The sequence below is a fragment of the Pelodiscus sinensis genome, chromosome 7 (assembly GCF_049634645.1).
Source record: "Pelodiscus sinensis isolate JC-2024 chromosome 7, ASM4963464v1, whole genome shotgun sequence".
Lineage (NCBI taxonomy): Eukaryota > Metazoa > Chordata > Testudines > Trionychidae > Pelodiscus > Pelodiscus sinensis.
Genome location: NC_134717.1, coordinates 25,106,283 through 25,128,277, shown reverse-complemented (window position 1 = coordinate 25,128,277; position 21,995 = coordinate 25,106,283). Strand labels below are relative to the sequence as shown.

The following is a 21,995-nucleotide window of genomic DNA, read 5'->3' as shown; positions in this document are numbered from 1 at the left end:
CGGTGTCCTCAGAGGCTTTGCTCCCCATCTCCCTGGTCTACTGGTCTCCAGCAGACCAGGGAGACGTGGAGCAAACCCTGTTCATAACTGTGGATCCAACCTAAGTCGGATCCGCGTAACTCGGGGACTGCCTGTACTGGACTGTCTGGTTCAAAACCAGATGCTGGCAACCCTAGGAGGCGGTATAGTATTGGCTAGGCTAGAGAGTAGCAAAGACCACAAGCTAGCTTCCAGGAAGAAGAACTGAGGGTACATGGCAGAGTAGAGGAAGGTTTTATGGAAGAAAAAGGATCCAAGACTGGAGGTGGTATTAGAGTGAGAGTGTTACTTGCCCTTGAACTCTGAAGGATCAGCAGGGACCTTGTAGAGAGTGAAGTGTGAGACTCTTAAAGAGAGGGCTGTGACCCAGTGAGAAGTCTGGGAGAAAGTTTTGTAGTTTACCCTAAAAGGGATGGCATTTTGACTTTGCTGGAGGGCTGAACTACACAGCCAGTGAGAGGAAATTTGAGGCCACAGTCACATTTCACTGTAATACTAAATACAATGTACTTTGAGAATATTTTTTTAATGTGTTCAGTGATTTGTGCAAGCATGCCAGTACTAGCAACATTATTTTTGACTTGTGAAACAATTAAAGCTAAACTTCCTGCATCTCTCTCTTTGATCCAGACTTGGCAAATACAGGGTCTGTTCCAATCAGGACCAACATTTTTTTTAAAGCTTTTGAAATACTATAAGTGAATTTCTACTGACATGTTGGCATCTGTGGTGATACTGGTTTGGCTGACTTCACTAATGAGTAAAGTAGGGTTGAGGAATTTCAGCCCATTATTTTGCTGGTTTGTGGTTACAAATAAAAGAGCAATTGTACTTTTCTGACCTTCATTTACAGTATTGCTAAGTTTTTTGTGTGTGCCATTTTACATTTGTCTATAAATATTTTAGGAATGGAGCTCTTAATTTATATTAGATTCTCATCCTGTTGTGCTACATGTCTGTGTTTTGGTATGCAGCATAGAGGCACACTTGCTAGTGATGTTGCTTTTCCCACATGAATGTACTTAAAAGTTTGTAGCAAGCAGAATAGCAGTTTCAGGGCATTTGGTTGAAACAAATGGTCTTTGTTAATCCAATGTTCTATGAAATGTCTTTCAAACATTTGTGGGGGTGTCATTTCTTTTAAAATCTGATCCTATGTGGTGCTGAGCATGCTTGTGAAGTGCTGAATGCTTCGATTCTCATTGAAGTCAGTAGGAGCTGAGGGTGCTTTGCACCTGGTGTTTATATAGCCTCCTCCCTCCCATGCTTTTTAAGATATGAGTTGTGAAATAACATTAAAATGTGCACAAGTGCAGCTGCTGCTTAAGCTGGGACTGAACCTCTCTCATAAATATTGGAAACATCCTAACTTTTGTAAGCCAGCAGGAAAGGTTGGTATTTCACTATCCATACACCATTGGAATTAGGTAGTTGATATTGTATTATGAGCCTGGACTGGCTTTGGAGGAATTAGCCCCCAAGTGCCAGCCTTTGGTTACTTGACCCACCTGAGGGTATTGATTTCAGTATCTCTTCTGTTGTGAGATGACTGGTCACACACTGGTGGTATCTCTGTTATGTACCACAAATATCTATTTAAAATGTTTAATAGCATTAATCACAATGTTTACCTGTACGTGTCTGAGTGCATTCAGTACTTCTAAGGATCTATACAGTGCTGAATATCCTGGGTTCACTATGGGATTACATAGTGCTAAATGGGACAACTATAGCTAGATCTTAGTGTGATGGGAGGGAATCTGTGTATGGACAAGGGAATGGGGGATGCGTAGAAGCTGGAACAGGTTGAAAACATCAAGATTGAAATAATAATTCTCTGGGACAGAAATTGAACAGGATTAAGACTAAAAAGCAAGTAACAACCTGCAGCTTAATAGCATCCATATGGCATTTGCTCTCCCCACCCCCAAGAATGTGTGTTTTCCATTCCATGTATTAATACAAATAAAAATACATAAAATTTGTCATAACAAAATGAGATTCTTGGAAGAAAGAAATAACCAACAGTGCATATATTTCAGCCAATGAGTCCACTATATCCTCTATAGGTGAGAGGTAAAATTCTGACCTTATTGGATTTTTGCCATTGACTTCAGTGAGGCCAGGATTTCATGATAGGATTTTGAAAATACATGTTTAGCTCCAATAGTTTAAAATGAAGTGCATGCATCTAGCTATTCTTTTTATTGGAGAGGGGCATACATTACAGCAAGTTGTTTCAAACCAAGTTTTTTTTTTGATGTCCTACAGCAGAGGGCTTGGAATTGAATCCTTTTCTATTTCAACTTTAAATCAAATTCAGCTGAGCTGCAGTTTAACCCATAACCCATAAAAGATACAAACTGATTTAAAAAATTCCCTGTAAAATGGTCCCTGTGTCACAAATCTAAAAAGGCAGGCTCCCCCATGCCACCATCTGTCACTGCTCCTTTCAGCACATTGGAATTTATGAGGTGCCAACAAATGGGCTACTCTGCTGCACCATGGTGTGCTCTGTGTACTAGAGGGTTATCTTACATGCTTGTTTTCTGATCTGATCTTACTGGGTTAGGTGAAGAATGTAGAATTTAAGGCTAGACAGAGGTAACCATGCATCTTAGCTACTAAGTTGCTTTGCATTAAGAGTTCCCAATTCCTCCTCTTAATAAATGCAACCCAGTTGTGCACATGGATCTGTCACCCTGCCTCTCAGATTGCAACCTCAAATGTTCTTAAAATAGCTCAGATATCACAGGCAAGACTGTAGTAAATAGCATATTCAGTAGCACCACATGCTACCTAACCCATCAGGATTAGGTGACTGATGGGGTGGCGGAGAGTAAATATTTTTAAAACCTATACACTTTTTCTTTTTTTAACATTTGTGTCCTTCAGAATTCTTAAATTAAACTATTTTTTCTTGACTTTCAACAGAAACTAATTTAAGATAGAAATTTCTAACTAAATAGACTCCTGCGTTATGCAATGATAATTCTTGTCCTTCTTTTAGAATCAGAGATTGTTTGCCAGAGTCAAATGAAACATGTATCTTAAATTTTTAAAGTCATACTCTAACTGTAAACTTCCCATTTTGGAGTGGGCTCCTTAATTGATTATATGAGTTCTTACCGGATAATAACTTCAGTGTAATCTCATTTTTGTACATACCGTGCAGATACATGCACTCTCTCTTTGTCACATGCTCTCTATATAATATACAATGATAGCATCAAACAAGCACAGAAATAATTCCCCCCAACATGCCTGTTTTTGTGTTCACTTTCCATGAATATTCATTGAAATTGTACTGCCAGGAATGTTCAGGGGAAAATGAATTTGTATTTGTGAGTATTCATAGCTATTGTATTTCAAATGTGCACGTGGTAAAATTCACCTCCAAATTCTTGTACAATAGTGAAGCTTGTGGGTGTTTATACCTCAGGTGCTTGCTTGCTCACTCAGTTAGGAAATAGTGATATATGAATTATGTGTGAAATCACAGCTTGAATGGCAAACCATGAATACAGCATTTTCACAGAATAGGTTACAGTCAGTACAGAAAGTTTACAAACATATTTTGCTGAAATCTTTCCAATAATCAATACATTTGAGGTAATTACAGAAGATACATGAGAAAATCACAGATAGAAAGAGGCTCAGATTAACTGGTTACATTATCTTTTTACTTACATCTGTGTAAGTAAATATATATATTGTGTGTGTGGAAATACACATGCAAGGTGGCTAGGTAGGTAACTGCATCTGTCTAGTGGGTGTATAAATAAGATCTAAAAGCTATTTTAAAAATAAAACTTTTCACAAAACATGTTTTGCCAGTTTGGAATCTGTAAAATTTGTAGTCAGCTCTAAAATTATATATGGCAGCTGATGTATTGAGCTTGATTTCCCTTCCCTTGATTGGTTAGCTTTATGACCAAAATATTTGTATGTTTTTCTTTACTCAGAGAATAAAAGACCCACATATATAGGGAAACATGCTATGTTGGATGTGATGGTGGCTTCCAAAGGCCAATAGGAGGAGGAGTAAACATTTTAAGATGGAGCTTTGTAAGTTTCTGAAAAGGATTGTATGAGGGGGTTCCCTTGAGCTCTCTTCCAGCCCTTTGTTTAATATCTGTTAACAATGAGACTGCCATGAAATCTAAATGCTCATCATTGGCATCAGCATGACTCACCTCACTCCTAATGCTCCAAGGCCCAATGCCAGGAAAGGAAGCAGCTATCCCAGTGAAAAGAAAAGGCTGATTTCCTCCTCTGTAAAATACAGCAAGACCCTCACCTGTGGCTAATGAGTATACAACACAGCTCAGGATGGTTGCCTTTGCCCTCTTAGAGTTCTGAGCTATTTGTGGGCTGGGCTGATATCCTGGCAAGAGTTACAGCATCCTACAGTCTGCTCTAACTGTTGCTGGCGATCAGTGGCCTTAATGGCTAATCCAACAGTTAGGGATTGGCTGAGCCTATGAATGTGTTATTCACCCTCCTTTCCTTGACAGTGTCCCTTACCTGAGCTTCAGGAAGCAGCTTGTATGGAGCTGCTATGCATCACCTCTGTCTGCAAGGTCCCCCTAAATGTGAGACAGAGCTGCTATTACGTAGCTCGGGCTCTGGGCACCCATAGGCTTAACCTCTTCCATCTGAGGACCTCAGTGCACTTATGAAATTTGAAAAGATGAGCTTGATAACAGTTCTCTGCAGGAGGTAAGAATATCTTAAATTTCCTTGGATAAAATGAGTCACTGAAACAAGCTTACGTTACTTGCCTAGGGTCAGACAGTGAACCATTAGGAGAGTTAGATATATACCCTCAAGAGGACTGACCCTACTCTAATAACTAGCAGACATTCCCTTTCAGTAACAATACCCATCCTATACCCTAAAGGCATAAACAGCGCTCTACCATTTACACATCAAAAATCCCAGATAGAAAGAAAACATGTGCAGTTGGTTGCTTTGCTTCATAGGTGCTGTCTCTATGGGTACTCTAGTGCTGGAATACCCATGGGAAAAATATAGTGGATGCTCAGCACCCACCAGAATCCCTGCTGATCAATTCCTCCCCATCACTCTTGGCACATCCCACCCACCATAGTCAGCTGTTCAGTAGCATGCAGGAGGTCCTGGGAGGTGGGGGAGGAAGCATTAGGAGTGGAAAGAGGTGGAGGGAACAGGTGGAAAGGGTGTGCGAAGAGATGGTGGGAAGATGGAGGTGAGGGAATGGATGGAGTGGGGGTGGGGTCTGAGCCAGAGTGGGGATCCAGCATCCGCAGGGAAATACCAAAGTCGATGCCTCTTCTTTGTTTATTACACCTGCCCATCGAGATGCTGAATCTAAAGTGCAATTTTGGAATCCCTGTCCGAGCAGGTCATTCATTATCAGTGAATCAGTAGCTCTGTTTGTTTTCTCCATGAGTTCTGTGGTACTGTGAGTTGTGCTGCTTTTCAAATGCAGCTTGGTTTTTCTACTGCTCAGTTAATGCTAGTTTATTATGTCTCAGGATATACTTTGTCCTGCAGCGCAGAATCCTTCTCCCTTCCTTTATGTGCCAATAACTTTTCTGAACTGCATTACAAATGTGAGCTAGATTTATGAGCAAAACTAAATATTACTTTGTATCCTAAGTATTTGATATTACTCACATATGATGTTATCAATCACGAGGCCTGGAAGCAGTGGTTGGGACTGAAACACTGAGCCTGTTAAGAGGATACGAATTATTATTAGTGCCTCTGGGCTATTCTCTCCTTATGTGCCATTTTGGGATCCTCCTTAAAATCCGTCTGCTACTAGCTAGCTGGCTGGCAAAAAAAGAAAAATAAACATCTACATGCCTTTTGCTTGCATGTATGCTTAACAAAATATTGTTTGAGGTAAGCTAGGCTGTCCCTATTGCAGCCCAGAATCTATTATTTTGTTCTGTTTCTTTCAGATGCAATTCAGAGTCAAGCCCTTCAAGCTCCATTACAGAAGTAAAGTCCACAGAAAAATTAAGAAACATTTTTGCAGGTAATTTAAGTTGTTTGGATAATTTCTTTGGTCATAAGATGGACTCCTGTTTATAATGACTGTCATGAGAACAGGCAGGTGTAGTTATAACTCATTCTAGTTATAACTTCTACTCCAGCTCAGTGCTGTAGGAGTATGATATATTGTCTCCCAGAAGAATGTTTACTTGGAAGATTTTTGGTTTGAGTCTTACAAATCTAGTTTCCAGCAGGAAATTTATTAAGCTGCCAACTTGTGATCATCTAATTAACTTAGAAAGAATCTGAATGAGTTTCTAAATATCCAACTGAAATCAATTGTGACTCTCTTTATTTTAGGCCTCGGGCAGCTTGAAATTGAGACAATAAATGAGAGTGCCTCATTCCAAAAGAATGAGAGTTGGCAGCTTTGCAGAAGGCTGGGGGAAGGGTGGGAGTGCGGTGGTGGTAAGGAGGGAAGCAACCAAAAGCCCAAGTTTCCTTTCCAAGAAAGAATAGTTGACATTATATATGTATCAAATAGGCTTGTGTTTGCTTTTGTCATGTGTTTGCTTTTGTTTAAAAGGCTAAACTCCCTGCAGGATCCACTGACACTATGCATAGACAAAGAACTACTGTTGGCTTACTGTTATTTTTTTTTCTGTCTATGTTTGTGTGGAAAACCTTAGAATAAATCACCTCTTCTATCTTTAAAAGACACAAAGCAGATCTGTGAGCATCAGCATTATTATTTTTAAGAATTTCATTGACTAAAAAGTTCATACACATTGATTTTTTTAAGACAATACTTTTGTTTTTCTTTAGAATTTTATAATAAGCCTACAGACTATCATCTCTCTAATGTAATTCTTTCTACATCAATACAGCTAATATAGCTAAATCACAGTTAACAGCTACAATCCTAGAAAATGACAAGATGAGTAGTTTTTACTTTTATTGCTCATTAGTATTTGCAAATTGTACATATGACCCCAGTATAGAAGCCTTTAATTCAATTATAGTGAACAATATTTAAAACTCTGAACAGATGTATGTGTTGTAAGAGTAGTACAAATTTCTCTAGCTAAATAATCTCTCTTATTGCTGTTTGAAGTTTTGCTAGTACTGTAGGTGGAATTTGTTTGGTATGAACTGGAAATCTAAATAGCTGTACAAACACAATGACAGATGGCAAAATCCCAGTTGGAACGTGTGACCAGCAAACTGGCTGCTATTTGTTTTCACTCCAGGGTAGACAGCAGACATACTGTGTCTGTAAAACAGCTGTGATGAATATTGAATTCCAGAATTTTCTAACATTGGGGAGCATTTCCAGTGAAGGCAAAGGGAGGCTACCTGTGTGATTGTTTTAACTTCAGAAATGAGGAAATGGAAAACATTTTCAATGCTTTCCTAAAACTGAGAAAATCCTAGAAAGTTGTGACTGTGCAATAATATACTATACTTACTCTCTCAACTAATTATAGTGTACTGTGTAAACTGACTATGAAATACTGGTATGAAAGCTGGTAGTATTTCTGACTATGAAAGCTGGTAGTATTTCTTTATGTGAGAACATTTTTTTAAATGCCTGAAAGAGTTTGGATCTTCAGAATTCTGAAGATAATCCTTTTTTAAGGCAATAAAATTTTGTTTTTTAAACCTCTTATTTTATAAAATGACTGTTGAAAAATGATCTGTTGTTGTGTGAAGCCAAATAGCAATGTTTTACCATTGCATAGTTACTGGAGGGACAACTTTATGTTCCTTGGAATTAAAAAGAAAATCAAATCAAACATTACCACTAGACTAGAGTAGTGATTGAGAGATTGAGGCCAATATATAAAATAATGCAAAGAATAAAGCTAGATTTTTGGATGCTGTTGGTTCCGTGAACAGTTAGTTTCTTGCTAGGTGATATGCGTTAAAGATCTAGGTCAAACTTAGAGATAAGGTCAAATTTATTATGGTTGGCTGTTTAGCTCCCAATTTTGTAATATTGTGTGTAAGAATTCAATGCAGTTTGAAGTGGCGCATCCCCTTTAGGGTGGCAACCATTGACGCTGAGACTGATGCATTGGGGGAACTATCCCATAGTCCCTGCAGCCTTTTGTGTTCTGGGTTATGCTCCCAGGGCACACTGGGACCAAAACTGTGCACCGGGTGGTTCTGGGTACATGCCAGGAGCATCCCATAAGGCACTTGTCTCCTCCCTTCCCCCTGCTTGAAAGCAACAGCCATCAGTCTCTTCATGCCCTTTTTTACTCCAGTTATCCACATAGATGCCATAGCAGTGTAAGCATGGAACCCATCATTGGTCTTGTTGAGCATCAAAGTATTATGTCAGTCATATTAACCATGGTGTGCCTTATGCTAGAGTATATCCACAGCATATCCAGGGCCCTGTGTTCTAGGGCCTCTGGAAGAGGAAGTGATAGAACTCAGTGAGAAGGGAATGTGGTTCTGCAGGGGCTGGCGGTGGGGAGGGGGGGGGGGGTGAAGGGTGCCTGTACATGATGCTGTCCTGGAAGGCTGCCATGTGGTTCATCAAATCCATCATGGTCTTCAAGACTCTCTTCTGGTTCTTTGCTTCCAGCTTCCCTGCACATTCTCCTGTCCTCACGCTCCTCTCTCATCTCCAGCAACAGGTATTCCTTCATTTGCCGAAGTGCTCCCTGTGCATATGGGTGGGTTGCATTTGCTCCTTGAACATGTCATCCCTGCTCCATTTTTGCCTGCTGGACACCTGCTGGAGTTGGGGGAGTGTGCAGCATGCTCACAGCCTTTCCCCCTGCAATGAAAAGTGATGGGTAGACTTTACAAGAAATATATTGTAAAGTGTCAAATCTAATCTATTAACAAAAAGAAAAGTCTGTCTAAAAACAATGGGGATGTGTTATGTACAAGGCCACAATTATGCTCTGAAGTGGCCACTCTGCAGCAGGTACACCACAGAGTTCTTAGAAAAGTAGCTGGACCCAGTTTGGAGGCAGGCATGGTAGGGGACAGTATGAGGTTTGAGCCTGCAGAGGGTAGGGGGTCCAGATGTGGCAGCAGGGCAGGGGCTCATGCGGCACCTGTGTGTTTGGCATCCCCCATTTACTGGCAGAGAGCTCCTTTCCATTCATGAAGGACCATGTGAGTGGGAGACTGGGGAGAGGATCTGGGTGTGGAGCAGAGCAGAGACTCAAGCAATACTTCGAAGTAGGAATAAGAGATCCTCTGGAATAGGGCTTTATTCCGGAGGATCGGGCCAGTCTAGATGCTCTTTTCCGGCTTTTCTACAAGCCGGAAAAAAGCGGCGGACATCTTTATTTAAATCCCGCGGGGGATATTTAAATCCCCCCGCGGATTTCCCTATTACGAAGTTTAAAATTAGCATGCCCCTTTCGGAAAAGGGGCCAGTGTAGACGTAGCCACAGAGTGAGAGGGAGCGGATACTGATTGAATGTGGTTAGAAACCTGGGTCTTATGCTGCAAAGATGCCAGAGTACTTATTGCTGGCTTGGTGTGGAAAGGTGTTTTACCGCGGAGGATGGAATAAGACAACCTCCTCCCCCCCCGAACCCTTGTGAGATGGTTTAAAGAGTTCCTCTATGAGCGCTTTATGGAGATGTGCAGGGACAATTCCCGCTCCATCTCCAGACATGTTAGCAAGCTGTACCCCTGCTATTAGGTACAGTGGCTGTTACAGACCACACCTGATTGTCCTAACCCACTTGTAGCATGATGAAAAATCTGAACTCACCACAAGTGCCCTTCCAAGGATTGGTGTCTGGATACTTTGGTGGAAGAGGGGATTGTCTCCAAAGATATGAAAAGGTCCTGTCTGTCAGTGACATCTGTTACCCCACTCATCTGTGGAACACTCTACTCTGCCTCCTCCTCCTTATCCATGCTGTCCTCCATGATGCTGCCCAACACTGCTAGGGGAGTGTCCTGGGAATCCACAGACTGGTGAGGGAAAGTCCTGGCCAGAATGGTCAGCAAGGGGCACTGAGACATCTTCTGGAGGCCAAGAACTTTGACTTTCAGAGTGCTGCATGGCACTACTGTAAAGTCAACCATGCAAGGTCAAATTTAGTATTACTCCTTGTGAAAAGCAGGAATATCAAAATCAACTTTAATAGCTCTTAAAGTCGATGGAAAAGGCTTCATGGTGTGAAATTTGACCTCTTGTGGCTAAATTCAATCTAAACTCCCAGTGTAGACCAGACCCTAGTCTAGTTTTTATTTTCCTTTTGTTTTGGGAAGTGACTGTTTTATGAGCATATTAAAAATAAGTGGGTTTTTTTATCATCTAAGGTCACTTAAAAACTGATGATCAAATATTGTGTAAAATATTCTAGGGGTCTGCCATATGCTATAATGCTCTCAGGCCCTACTGAGATAAAAGCCTGTTCTGCTCTCTCTCCCCCAGACACCAGCTATTACCCTGGGACAATTTCCATTCTGTCAGCATATGTCTTTCATTCCCTGGGGAATGTCACACAACTCCTGGAATGGGAGAGCTTGAATCCCTGAAACTTCCCCCTCTGGTCTTATAGGGCCAGGATGCTATTGCAGGTGCCACGGCAAAAATATATACCATTTAATTTAGCTAGTGTTTTAAGTTGACCTTAAAAGAAGAATAGTTTTTTTCCTATATAAAAGAAAGGCTAAGAACTTTTTATAAATTATTGGATTTAATACAATTTAAATTCTTAAGAAAGGACACTTAAAAAGGAATTTAAAATACCAATTCTTTTTAATGTAATGTAGTTTGGTCATATGAATGAAATACGTTAGCATGTTAAATCCAATTGTATATAAAATGAGAAATATTTATACAATCTATGGTTTCATTTACATGATGATATGTATTTTCTCACTACATAGCAAGATTAGGGCGAAAAGTTCAATTCAGGAAATGTTTATTCTTTTGCTCCAAACATATGTAATCGCAAACATGATTTAGATCAATCACTCTCATTCTTTGCCTTTTTGAATTAAACTGGATTAGTGCAGAGTCCCATAGTTTATGAAATTTATCATCTGCTGTCACCCATCATAGAGGCTTCTGAGGTTTCTGTGCCTATGTGGAAAGGAGTTTCACAGATTGGAAGTTGATGGAAATGAAGATTAGATCTGCTTGGTTATCTTTGGTTAAGAATGAGAGGCTGAGGTTAGGAGAAAGAATCAAAAGCTAATGGGAGATTTTGGAGAGGCAGGCTATGATAAGATCCTGGAGGGGGTGAAATATTGTGGTGGAAGTTCGGTAGATGGCCCGGTAACATGTTAGTGTAGCAGCAATACATTAACAAAAAATGATTGTATTACAATTTCTGCTAGTTAGAACTTCCAGGAATAAAATAAGCTGCTAGTTTTAAAATGCTATTGATCTGTTCAAATTACAGATATTAGAGAGGTTACTACCATTCACACCCCTTCTTCTACTTCTGCCTTTCCTACTAAATCTGAGTTATACATTTAGGTCATGTCTACACTAGGAAATTATTTTGAAATTACTGAATTCAAATTATGAACTCTAGATTTAGCAAATTTGAACTTGTGTGTCCTCTCTACAGGGAAGCATTGGAATTAGTCCAAGGCAGACTCTGTTAATGTGGATGCACTACCTTGGACTTAGGAAGCACTCTGGGGAACTCTGGAAGGCCTCCCGGAGGCCAATAATTCAAATTAGTGGCACTGGAGTATTCACACTATCGTTATTTTGGACTTACAAGTACAGAATTAGTGTTTTTCCTCATGAAAAGCAGGAGTACAGAGTTCGAATTACATAGCCCCTTATTCTGGAATAACAGGCTTGGTAGTGTGGTCATACCTCTTATCAATTCGAACTGAGGGAGGAAGAGATTATTTTGGACTATGGTTCTAGTGTAGACCAGGCCTCACAAACAGTTGACATGTTTGAAAATTATATTGTTGCTATTATGATGGGCCCCCTGCAGCAAGGAAGCAAGTTTGCTAATAAACTATCTAGGTACTGAAGGCCACTGCATACTTTATACACTTCTACTTCTGATAATCTATACTTTACTCAATTTCTCCAGATAGGTGTGAAAATGGCAGAGATACTGCTGGGGAAACAGGGTACAGTTTGTGAAGCAGATAGGCTCACCTTATAACAATTGATCCCTAAATCTGTTATTTTACATTTATTTTTAAAGGAGAAAAATACTCCTGACAAGTCACAATGTCACTTTAACCCCGTTGTGTAGATACAGACTCTTTCAATGGAAGGGTTTTTTCCCTCCTTGTAGGAAGCTCACCTCCCCAAATGATAGTTGATGGAAACATTCTTCTGTTAGTTTAGCTGCATTTATACTGGGTATTAGATGGGAATATCTATTGCATTCAGGGTGCAGGTTTTCCACACCCTCCAAGTAGCACAGCTATGTTGACCTAAGTTTAAGTGTAGACCAGGCCTTGGAAAGTGAAACTTTTCTTTCAGTGGAAACACAAATATAGTCAGTCAATAACAATAGCAGTTTTCCAAAAAGGACCTCCAACAAACTAATTACTCATAATCTCATAAGGAAGTTTGATGCAGAATTCAATCCATTCATATATATCCTTCAGAGATTTTGTTAAAGGGGACTGGCATGGTCAAAATATTGACAGTGCCAAGAAGGCCCTAACTCTCCCTGCTTGGGTGGGAGGTAAACCACATGTTTATGAAGTGTATTGTAATTAATCCTTATCTAGCATAGTAGTCTTTTTTTTCTTTAAGGCATAAATCTCAAAGCACATTATAAATGCGAATGAGCATTATTGTCCCCATTTTACTGATGGGAAATATGAGGCAAAGAAGTGAAGTGAATTGTCCAAGAGCATTGGCAGAATGCTTTGTATTGAAATAGAATGATACTTTTTGTATGGACAATTGTATCCCTTTTCCCATGTGTGAACTGATTATGTAGTTCTTGGGGTGGGGTAGTGAATGAATGTGAGAGTTTGGAGAAGAGGCTGTAAGACATCAGAGGCATCAAGGTACCATAAATTGAGGCCCAAGACAAAGTAGACGAATGCAGGACATTATAGATGGCCTTGGAGTGTTATGGACAAGTATTCCTTTACAAATAAGACAGCCTTGAAATGACACTTGGAAGCAAGCACCAACATACTGATGTCAGAGTAAAGAATAACCCCCAGATAAAGAGATGCTAAACAGAACAGATGGTGATTTATTAAGGACTGACCCAGCAAAATGTATAGACTTGAATAGGGGGAAAGTCTTATAAAAGATGAGGTGTCTTGCATGAATTGCGGGGTCTCATCTTGTCAAGATTGGAGCATCAGTCCGGACCAAGAGAAGCACCTGCTCCTCCTTCTCACACTTAACTCACCTGGCCAGTGAGTTAATGTGGGCAACAGACTGGTAACTTTAAGCAAAAGCAAGATAGAGTTTGTTTGTTTGTATATGAGTGAATAGATATATATATGTGTGTGTGATCAGAGCAATCCCTTTTCCATTTAAATCAACAGTGGCATTTAATAAAAGCAATATTAGTGTAACCCTGGCTTTAGTGAAAATAAGGTAACAGTAGACACAAGATTAAGCTCTGTAACAGCTTTAACTATCTGGTTAATTTTAAAAAAGAAAATTATTTTTTATCTCTATTTCTCTTACTTTTTAATGAATGGTTAAATTAAAGACACATATGCATAAAATTCTGCTTTGTTATATTTATGCAACCCCACTGAAGAGACCTGTACACAATAGAACAGAAATTGCTGCATGTAGAATTTATTGGCAGCATTATTTCCTCAAGTATTTTGAGAATGAGTCCTACAGTAGTTTCTTACAGCTGTGGCAGTAGTAATTATATAACTTATACACAATATTTTTAGTTAGTCTTTATTCATTAACTAATATGTTTTATAATATTCTACAAAATGGCTTGTATAAACTATTGTTAAAAGAATTAACATTCTCATATTAAGAATATGGTTAAATAATATAGCTCAAGCTAGGGAATGGGAACTTTAATGTGAAGGTTCATTGGCAATGCTCAATTCATGACAGTTTGCTTTCTTTCTTACAATACTGTTTTTAAAGCCAGAACATAACTGCATTGATTTCCTTGGACTCACTCTATGGAAAAATATAGCTCCTAGTATCTTGCTTATTCTTGCTTATTTCTGAGATCAATGGTTCTCAATCCGTTTCCCATTTGTGGCCCAATTGGCACACAGCTGCAGACCATGTGACATCTGCAAGGACATAAAAGTATTTATTTATTGTGTGGCTGCAGTCTACATAACACAGAGAGCTGTATATGCAGCCCACAATGGTAAATATGTTAAGAACCACTACTTTAGCGCTCTCTCTCTCTCTCTCTCTCTCTCTCTCTCTCTCTGTCTCTCATGAAATCAATACAAGTTCTAGCTATATAACTCATCCCAAAATGTACGGGTAACCTCTCAGATTTTTGAGCTTTGTTAGTTGTTATATAGTTTTTTGTGTGTGGTTGAACTAAGGTAAATGTGTGAGGAGGCCTTGCTCCTTGACTGGTTCCCCTTGAAATCAATAGGACTTATTGTGGATTGGAGTATTACTCAACATAAATAAGGGAATATGAATCTCACCCTCTCTCTCTACTTCTCTGATATCTCTAGGTCATCTTCTGACCTCAGATACATGCACAGTATTCAATGGGAATTGCCTGTACTTATCTGAAGGCAAAATTATCCTCATGTTGTGTCCTTTATCCTTATTATGTATGTATGGGGGAGAGGGGAAGGAGGAGATTCCATGTGTGAAGATGTACATACATTAAAGTTTAAAGCTACTGCATGTTAGGTATGTCTTGCAGCAACCTGAATTACATGTGACTAAATATGGCCATTGCTCTACTAACAATCAATCAGAAATTCTGAAATCTGTGTTTTGAAAACTAGCTATTCAGTGGTTAAACTTTTAAGAGAAGTTCAGCCTAAGTTTCTTTATTCTCTCATTAGTTTCTTGGAGAAACCAATCGGGATTTTCTTTCAAATGCTGTTGCAATGCTAGTGATTGATTGCCTGTCAAATTTATGGATTGTACAGTGACAGTATGCCAGAGATTTCTGCTAAAGCATGGCATTTATTATTGTGAATTCAGAGTTTGTTGAACTGGTTAAGATGGAAGTTAAATGTTAAATTGGGATAACTGCTGAGTAACTTCTATGAGAGAAATTTTTTCTGTGGAAATAGACTGAGCCTTTATCTTCTGAAGTGTTCCCCTCTTTTCTGAGGTCTATATTCTGCCACCCTTATTCACACTGAGTAGCAACTTATTCCATGAATAGTTACATCACTTGCCCCCACAGAAATGAATGAAATATGGTGCTACTCAATGCGAATCTACTCTGTAATCCACAGAAACTTGTTTTTTGGATCCAAAGTTGCCCTCCCTTGCTTTTGCAAAAAGTTTTGGTCCCCTTTTTCATTTTGCATAGTCAGTTGTTTCTTTGATTGTGTTTAATATGCTTATTTAATATGTGTTTAATATGCTTATTTATTTTTTTAAATTTAATTTTTTGTAGCAAATACTGAATTATTTCAACCACGGGATTGCCTTCACCGTATTTTACTTGATTTTTTGTTTTTGTTTTTATAAAGACTTGGAAAACGTAATGTTGATGAGTTTCCATTCACAGTAACATTTAAACTTTAAGTCAAACATGATTGTGCTCATATTGGAATTAGGTGATGCCGTGATACAAGGAGCATAATTAAAATCACTATGCAATAAAGAAGAACAAAAAATATATGGGTTTGGGTTTTGTTAATTGGGTTACTCAGGAATTTCTGAAGAAAAGCTTCATGACCTCAAAGTTGTTTCAATAGCAAGACCAGTTTAAAATCAGAGCTTCAGATACTTGGGTCTTGCAAAATGATTTTTCATCTCTTCCCCCTCCATACAGTTTTAGGCCCTGGTTCTCTACTCAAGTCTACTGTGCCTAAGGGCTCAAAGATCTTTGCTAGCAGATCCAATTGCACAATAATATATGCTGCTATCATGATAACGATGGCAATTTATCAAGAATAAGACAGATAAACTAAATAAATCAAATGAAAGTTAAATCAGATATATGATGTGAAACTCATTAACTTATTTACTTTGTTTTTAGTTAATCAAAATGTTTCACAAACCTGCATGTCCTGTAATAACCCTCTTCAAAAATGTGTATTTATACATGCAACACTAAGTTGCTACAATTTCCCATAGGACATGGGAGCCTGTCGCTAATGAAATCAATGAGAGCGTTCTGAGTTCATCTAGAGCAGAATCTGCTATGACCAGGGTAAAAAATGTTTTGCTAAGTCCTGCAAACTTGAGCCCAGTTTTGATGGACTCTGGGTCACCTTATGGTTTTGTGTTGAGATCAGGCAAGATCTGCATTTTCGCATGGTTTTGGCATGAAAGCTAGTTTCTCAATTGACTGGAGAAAATGGTAGCACAAAACTTAAGAGTGAAAAGTTTGCAAGCTCTGCTCCCCTCTGGGGCCTGCAGGATGCCGATGGATGGGCTGCTTCCTTTGCTGTAGCATTCTGCAGGGGAAGGGGAGGGGGGACAGAAGGGTGCTCTCCCCCTCCCCACACTTCAACACCCTGTTATCTGGGGAGGAGTGTTCTCCCCCCTCCCCTCCCATCAACACCCTGTTATCTTCCCTGATATTGACAGGATGCAGGGTTGGGAATATATGTCCAGTCAAACTCCTGATGCACTGTCTGCCCATTTACTCTGGTTGTGAAACACCCCTGAGTGTACTGTGCTGGGATTTTCCTGACGAAGTCTTGGCTAGTGTTCATCAGCTCCAAAGTGAAATAAATTGTTGCATCAGTATGACTAGATGATCTTTTCCTGGCCCTACTTTAACAGATTGTGGGTTGTAAAGGCATGCAGGTTGCCTAATCCCCAGAAGATACCAAACCAAATAGTGGGAGCTGACCTGTCAGCTGTTTAGAAGCCAAGATGAAGAAGTAGTTCAGCCAATTGCCCCTTGAGACTCCAGAGTCCTATAATTGTTGGAAGGGGAGCCATGTCTGCCCATCACATAAGGAAGAACATGGCCTGACTGATTTCATGGAAAGAAAGCTGGCTCCTTAACATTGATGAAATCAATAGATTTCATGGGACTTGCTTGATGTTTCAGATGAACCCTAAAATCAAAGCAAACCTAATGTGCTATGATCATGCCCTCATGTCAATCATTTGCCAATAGCCCCTGTGCGAAAGCTCCACTGATGACATATAAATCTATCTATTGGGTTCACTGAAAAAAAGCTAATGCGAGAGAATGATCCCACAAGAGCAATGTCTTCTCTTTTGAAAATAAACATCTTGGCTTTGTCTCTGTTTGCTTTGGCTAAACCAGTTTGTTTCTTGTTTGGACCCCTCTTATGCATGTTTAATGAAGCATTTAAAATCTTCGCAGTACATATTAAAATAAGACATTTTACTCTGCCAACATAATCCTTAGGCAAAAAGATAAGCCCATAGCTGCTGGCTTCAGCATACTCAGCAGCTTTGGATATGTTGGCATGTCATCAGTCAGTATGCACCTGGTTTACAGCTTGTAAGAAAAGTTTGCTGAAACTGCTGCCCATGAGGGGTGGAAACATAAAGGCATAGGGACCAAGTTTGCTTGCACATGCCCTATTCAGAGGTTGCAAGGGACCGGGTCAGCTCCTGTTGCAAACTAAGGGTACGTCTACACTGCAGCGTTATTTTTGGGATACTTCTGGATCCCAGAATAGCTATTCCATGTCTTTGAAACAAACCCATTATTTCAAAATATAACTGGCTCGCTTTTTTTGACGTCCCTGTAAACCTCATTCCATGAGGATTAAGGGATGTTTTGGAATAGCGGTTTATTTAAACATTTGGCACTGTGTAGATAGCGCCAAATTATGAAACAAGCTATTTCAAAACTAACTCGAAATAAGCTACGCAATTTGCGTAGCTCAAATTGCGTAGCTTATTTCAAGCTAAGGGTGCAGTGTAGATGCCCCCTAAGGTAGCCCTGCAGGCTGGCATAACTTGTCCCCTCTCTTGCTAGTGTCCCTATGAGCTTTGTGGCAGCAGAGTATTGCCAGTACAAAGGATATGCAGGGTAACAGTGGGGTTGAGTTCACCAGTGTGGACAAAATACACTCAAGATGCTTTATCCTGTGAAATTCAGGGAAGTCCTCTTGGGGATTGTCTAGACAGAGAGTTAGTGCATGACATGTTGGGTTGTGCACGTGTAGCACACTAACATTTCATGCACTAATTGGTCATGAGGACCCTACCACCGCACACTAAATGTTCCCTAGTGCATGCTGATCAAATACTATTTGAACTGAGAGTAGATCAGAACATACTAGGGAACTTCAGTCCAGAGCAGGAGTGAACAAGAAGTGGCCTACGGGCTGGATGTAGTATGCCATTGGAGGGCCACTAGATAGATGCTTTATGTATCTGAGCATCTTCAAATACGGCTACTCACCATTCCCAGCCATGATGGGTTGTGGTTTTTTCCCATTAATGTTCTTTCAGCTGGACTGGGGCTATCGCCTCTTTCTCCACCAGATGTGATGGGGACTTTCTCTATAGACCATGTCCCCAAGCGGTCAGAGCTCTGACTGGTCATACCACCTAGTGACCCAAGTTTGCAGGGAGGGAGATTAGAGGTAGTGACTAGTAGTGCAAGTCCATGGAACTGGCAGCCATCCCACTCCTCCAGATTTTAGTCCAGGGGTCTGGTGCAAGCAGTTCAGGTATGTGACCTAGGCTAGGGTATCACCTAGCCTACTCTCTTGATTACTTTGCACTGCATTCCAGCCTCTCCAAAATCCTGGTGAAGACTTGTCTTACGGCCTGTAAAATGTCCCCATCACAAAAGGTGTGTGTGTGTGTGTGTGTGTTTGGGAGAGAGAGAAGGGAGTTCCTACCAAATTCATGAACAGCTACTCCATTGTTTCATCTGTGATGGCTTGGAGTCTGTGTTGAGGCTAACTTCAAGTCTGCTCCCTTGCACTGACTGACCTAATGTATTAAGCTTGTCTGCTTTTTAAGCTCCACCTTTTCTGACAGCACAACTAGAAGGTGTATCAGGGCAGAGTTGACCAGAGTTACTAAGGTATTACTGGACTATTAGTTGTTTTTTAAGTTTGTTCTTAATACCTGTTCCCCAGTTTGGGTTTGCACACCCCACCATACCTCCTACCATCCATGTATACTCTCTTGCTTTAACATTCTCATATTTTCCCCATTTTTTGTCACCTAAAAGGAAATCTAGATAATCAGCAGAAGCCTATAAACAATAATATATATAAAGGAAAAGAATTCATGATCAACATGGAAACCTCTGTATCACATCAAACTGTGTACATAACTTGCTAGCAAAACCATGAGACTTTTTATTGAAATCCATGTCCTTCATCACCACTTTCCTATTTGTTTCCTAAGCTCATTTATGTACCCTAACCAGCATTACATTTTAAATGTTTTGGGGCACAGTCTGGCTTTGTCTACATTGCCGGCTTATTCAAGCCGTTTTTGCGCAAGGGTTTTTTGTGCAAAAACAAGCAGTGTGGACATTTCCTTTTTGCACAAGATCCTTATGCCTCTTCTGGGTTCAAGTTCCGACCCGCCTCCCCAAGAGAGAGGCATAAGGATCTTGCGCAAAAAGGGGTTTTTGTGCAAAAAGGAAACATCCACGCTGCTTGTTTTTGCGCAAAATGGCTCAAATAGATTATGCAAATGAAGCACAACAAAATGCTAATCAGCGCTTCATTTACAAATTCTCTGCCAGCAAAAGCTGGCAGTGTAGACATAGCTCCAGAGTCTTACTATGTTCTTTTACAACACCATGCAGAATGGGATTTTTGTCCTATTTGGAGCCGTTAGGAGCTGTCATACAGAGCTATGAGGTCTGTGAGTGTAAAAAGAATATAGAAGACCAGAATTATTATTTGTATTACTTATTTTATTATTTCTTTTGCATGTTTCAGTCACATCACAGTACCAGTGCCATGATCTCTTGCTTCTCTGACTGTGGCATTAATATTACTCATGCCTGAAAATGAATGCCGTCTCTATCTTTGAAAATTAGTTACACTTTTATCCTAATCAGAAACAGCTGGTGGCTTCAGGGATAATGATGGATGAAGTTTCATTTGAATGACTAGAGTTGATCTAACAATTCTACTGTTGCCTCACTTTTTTAACAAAATAAAAACAAGCAACAGATTGCATGCCAACAATTAAGATTGGTACCATGGAAAAGTAAAAGTCACACGGCTGAGATTTGTTCTAGTGCTGCTGAGAACAACACTGGAATGTTAATTCACTTTTTCTGAAATGACTGTTGATTTGTAATGTGTTAGGCCTTGATCCCACAGGGCTCGTCTACACTGGCCCCTTTTCCGGAAGGGGCATGGTAATTTTTGAGATCGTAATAGGGAAATCCGCGGGGGATTCAAATATCCCCCGCGGCATTTAAATAAAAATGTCCCCCGCTTTTTTCCGGCTTTTAGAAAAGCCGGAAAAGAGCGTCTACACTGGCCAGATCCTCCGGAAAAAACCCCTTTTCCGGAGGATCTCTTATTCCTACTTCGAAGTAGGAATAAGAGATCCTCCGGAAAAGGGCTTTTTTCCGGAGGATCTGGCCAGTGTAGACGCTCTTTTCCGGCTTTTCTAAAAGCCGGAAAAAAGCGGGGGACATTTTTATTTAAATGCCGCGGGGGATATTTGAATCCCCCGCGGATTTCCCTATTACGATCTCAAAAATTACCATGCCCCTTCCGGAAAAGGGGCCAGTGTAGACGTAGCCACAGTGATTTCAATACAGGCCTGGGTAGAGATCCACTGAAATCAGTGGGAATCTGTGCAAGCTGGAGCCTGCCTAAAGGCATCTGCTTCAGTGATCTTGTTCTTTGTTCCCTTTGTTAATCGAGGAATTCTGAGCCACTGTGCAAGTGCAGAATTAATGACCCCCTCTTATTTTTTCTACCCTGTAGATTGTAGAACAATTGATTCTGATAGTAAGGCAAAGGGAGGCTTTAATTACATCCTTTGTCCACGAAGAGCTATTGTGATGCCAGAAGAGAAGGCTGCTTCAGAGAGGAAGGGAAACAAGGGCTTTGTAGTGGGGCCAGGTGAAGAGACATAGGATGGGGGGAGTGGACTGAGCAGAGTATACAGTGCTGCTGGGGGTCAACAGACTGGCATTATGAAAGGCTGGTGGAGGGAACAGATAGGGTAAGCACATCGGAGCTAGTGAGGCATCGGAGATAGTGAGGCACAACACTGAGACAGGGGATGAGTGAGAGAGAGGGATGCAAGACCATATGGGAGAGGGAAGGCATTGGCTGAGTGGGGGCGAAAGGCCACATGGGGACAGAGAAAGATGTGCCTGACTGAGTGTGAGAGGCTAGGGATTAGCCAGTGTCTACAAGGTGGAGGCTCCCTAACAATCCTTCCTCCCAGGACCCCTTGTCCCACACATACCCAACAACCCTTCAGACTTTCCCCCAACAATTATTTCCTTGTCCCTTAGCTTCTCCGTTACCTTTACTTCCCCTAAGCCTTTGCACTGCTTCTGAGGTGTGTGGGAAATGCATTTATCTATTATAGTTTATATGAAATTTTACTCCAAGTTCCATTTCCTGACTTTTTGTTGTTTGTATTGTTGCAGACATACTTGACCCAATTTCTCATTTTTTAGCCAAAAACTGAATCTCTTGATGAGAAGAGGGTTTTTTTCTCCAGAAGGCCAACACTTTTTATTCAGATGAGATTGCTGTTTTCTGTAGTTTTGAATAATCCCATCTCTTAATTTCCACGCAGAGCAGATGGAATTTTTTTTTTTTAAGAACTCATCTGAAAGACCTTGCTAAACAGCGAAGAACCTCATTTGTTTACCCTCAGAACGATGATGGGTTTAAGGAGTCTCTGCTGGGATCTGAACCACGTTTTACTCTTGCTAGCTCATTAA

General features: G+C 40.3%; 1 long non-coding RNA gene across 2 annotated transcripts in view; it reads left to right on the top strand.

Annotated features, from left to right (window-relative positions):
* The window catches only part of LOC112547841 (uncharacterized), an 87,858-nt gene that overhangs the window by 38,908 nt on the left and 26,955 nt on the right, over positions 1 to 21,995 (top strand). The window contains exons 1-2 of one of the 2 annotated variants that reach the window (XR_012905442.1): positions 4,498 to 4,761; positions 5,991 to 6,067. This is a non-coding gene — a long non-coding RNA (uncharacterized LOC112547841). Of the gene's footprint in view, positions 1 to 4,497; positions 4,762 to 5,990; positions 6,068 to 21,995 lie in introns of those variants that run through there. The other variant, XR_003091646.2, reaches the window with a different exon arrangement.